A 3,605-nucleotide genomic window follows, 5' to 3' on the forward strand; every position below is an offset into this window, starting at 1 on the left:
CAATAATACTCTGAAGAGTTATTTAGTGTTAGCTGACTGTCGTGTTAATGAGCTGTGGGATGCTTTGGTGCTTAGATGTCTCTACATACAGATAATCCCTAATTTATTAATTTAAGACAATTGTCTGGCTTTAAGCAAGAGCATTAACCTGATGGTGGGTAGAGACCAGCAGTCTGCAGGAGAGTGCTGGAAAAATCTGACACACATTCCCTTGGCATCAGGGTTTTCCACAGGTCAGTAGAATATGGGAATTTGGCAGGAGGAATAGTAATCTGGCACAGGCAGACTATTATTTCTTGGACAGAAGTCTTGGCATTGAACCACTGTTTGTCAGAAGGACAGTGATGGAGCGTTTTGAGCAACACCTGGCCTGGGAGCTGATTGTGGGAGTTGGAGACTGCACGGCTGCTTCTCTGCCACTGTACCTTCCCACACAGGGCTGAGGTGGCACACCAGCTCTCAAGTGTGCACCCTGCCTGGGATCAGTTAGCCAGGTTTGCCTTAATACCTGTCTGTGATGGGTTTGATCTGCAAATGCTCACTGACCTCTCTTGAGCTATGCTAAGTAATGCACCAACTTCCAGGATGCTTATTTTGCTTCCAAGTGTTCTCAGCAGTGCAGCTCTATTGTGGACACTGTTCAAGCCTTCCTTGATGTGAAATGTGTTGAGGTGAGCTTCTTGGTTCTGTTGCTTCCTTAGTATTTTTATTGTTGGGAACTAAGAACGGGAGTGACATGGCTTCCCATAGCTAATACCTAGTTAATGAAGTAGGCAGAGAGATCATGCTTTCTGGGTGCTTGCTTTGAGGGTAGTGACATGTTATGAAGTGTATGTCTGGACTCAAGTTTTGCTATTGTCAGGTAATTACCTGGTATTTAGGAGTTGAGCTGTGGGAAACTCCCACAGCATTGGAGGCTGCTTCTGTTGGCACTGTACTTCAAGTGTGGAGGTTGAAATCTGTGTTCAATGACAGTGTGTCCTAACAATTGTGTGCTCTAGCTGCATAATAGAGTGAGCCTGTGTCATTTAGATCATAGAATGGTTTGGGTTGGAAGGGACCTCAAAGATCATCTACCCTGCCATGGGCAGAGACACTTTCCACTAGATGAGGTTGCCCAAAGCCCCATCCAACCTGACCTTGAACGCTTCCAGGGAGAGGGCATCCACAACCTCTCTGGGCAACCTGTTCCAGTGACACATCACCCTCATAGAGAAGAATTTCTTCTCTAACTCTACCCCCCTTCAGTTTAAACCCATTACCCCTTGTCCTGTCACTACACTCCCTGATAAACAGTCCCTCACCAGCTTTCTTGTAGCCCCCTTCAGGTACTGGAAGGCTGCTATAAGGTCTCCCTAGAGCTGCCTTCCCTCCAGGCTGAACAATCCCAACTCCCTCAGCCTGTCCTCATAGGAGAGGTGCTCCAGCCCTCTGATCAGCTTTGTGGCCCTCCTCTGGACTTGCTCCAACAGCTCCATGTCTCTCCTGTACTGAGGCCCCCAGAGCTGGATGCAGTACTCCAGGTGGGGTCTCACAAGAGCAGAGGGGGAGAGTCACCTCCCTTGGCCTGCTGGTCATGCTGGTTTTGATGCAGCCCAGTATACAATTGGCTTTCTGAGCTGCAAGCATGCGTTGCCAGGTAATGTTGAGTTTCTCATCAGCTGACACCCCCACCTCCTTCTCAGGGCTGCTTTCAATCCATTCTCCACCCAGCCTGTATTGGTGTCTGGGATTGTGCTGAACTCATGTGCAGGACCTTGCACTTGGCTTTGTTGAACTTCATGAGGTTCACACGGGCCCACCTCTCCAGCCTGTCAAGGTCCCTCTGGATGGCATCCCTTCCCTCCAGCGTGTCGACCACACCACACAGCTTGGTGTCATCAGCAAACTTGCTGGGGGTGCACTCTGATCCCATTGTCTGTGTTGCTGACAGAACTGTTAAACAGTGCCGGTCCCAGTACCAACCCCTGAGGAACACCACTTGTCACTGGTCTTCACTTGGACACCAAGCTGCTGACCACACCTCCTTTGAGTGCAACCATCCAGCCATCCCTTAAGTGGCCTGTCTGTCAAATCCACATCTCTCCAATTTAGATACAGTGTGATGTTTAGGGATATTGTGAGTGGAACTAGCTGGAGATCATGCAGTCCAAACTCCTGTGCAAAGCAGGGCTTGCCAGAACAGCCTCACAGTGCCTAGTTCAGTTCTGTGTTATCTCTAAGGGTGGGGATTTCATACAAGACTTAATTTAATAACTGTTATTCCTTGTTGGAATTTCCCACATTCCAAGTTGTGCCTGTTGTCTCTTGTCTGGACAGAAGAGCCTGGTTCTGTCCCCTCCCGTGAAGGAAGTAACTGCAGACAGCAGTAACATTTCTCCTGTTCTCTCTTATGGATGAACAAACCCATCTCTCTCTACTGTCCATCCTGGTTGCTCTCTGCTTGACCTGCTCCAGAATGTCACTGGGGAACATGAAACCGGATGTAGTATTCCAGATCTCTGACAGCAGTAGGAGCAGAGGGCCAGAATGCATTTGCTGTTTCCAGAGCCTGCTATTGCAGCTAGTCTTTGCTGCAAGGGTTCAACTTCTGCAACGCTGTTCCCAAGCTGTAGTCTTGATGCATGTTATTGCACATTAAATTTACTAAACTGCCCCTCAAGGTTAAGTGGTGCTGGTGAAGTTAATGTAACCCATGTGTCTGCTCCTGCCAAGCTCTGCCTTGAGAAAAGGAACAGATGATACCCACTTACACAGGGGTGAGACCAAAGCTGTGTCACTAGAGGGCAACGGAGTGAGAAGGCAGACAAGGCTCCTGCGTCAGCACGGCGGTAGGAGCTGGAACGAACGGGGATGCCATTTGCTCGCAGCTAGAAGTGGCTGATGACTCAGTTGCTTTTGGCTTAGCTCTGGCAACTGGATATTGCTGTCCTAGGATGGCCTCTCTCATCACTTGGAGGGCAGTTAGGGTGAACCCTCTTCCTGCTTATGAAGTAAGCTAATCTCATATAGCAGCAGCAAAGGCTGTAATAGCAAAAGTCAGATTTTTTTTTCTAGCTGAAGCATGCAGTTAAGGCTGTTGTGCAGGCAGGAGTGAGTAACAAAATAGCTATGAGAGGGAGATACGTCACTCTTCAGCAACCTAAGCACCACTGCTCTGGTGGTAACAGTAGGTCTTGAACTCCACAGCAGTGCCAAGGTAGTGGACATTCATCCCTTACATGTGCAGAATACAGGTGACCTGTGCCAGACTCCTGGCATTCTTCCAGCAGGAAACTTACCCTTTTAGCAGGTAACATGGTCATAACTATCTAGGAACTTGGGTTTAGCCCTAATGTTAGAACTGACTGTGGTACTAACAAAGCAGTGGGCAAAGGGCTAATCTATGGCTTTATTTTCCATAGCAGATGATGTAAAATCTGCAGTTGTTTCACAGCACCTTGTTATAGCTGGTGCTTTTCCTTTAGTTTTGGGGACTTTATACATTGATTGCAAAAAGCCTTTTCCTTTAATTCTGGAGAGGTGGTGACATTGACATCACCCTCTTTTGCTCCTCAGCTAGACAAGCTTAAGTGTTGTCACATAAACAATAGTCCAGTACTCAA

The sequence above is a fragment of the Balearica regulorum genome, chromosome 1, assembly GCF_011004875.1.
Source record: "Balearica regulorum gibbericeps isolate bBalReg1 chromosome 1, bBalReg1.pri, whole genome shotgun sequence".
NCBI lineage: Eukaryota > Metazoa > Chordata > Aves > Gruiformes > Gruidae > Balearica > Balearica regulorum.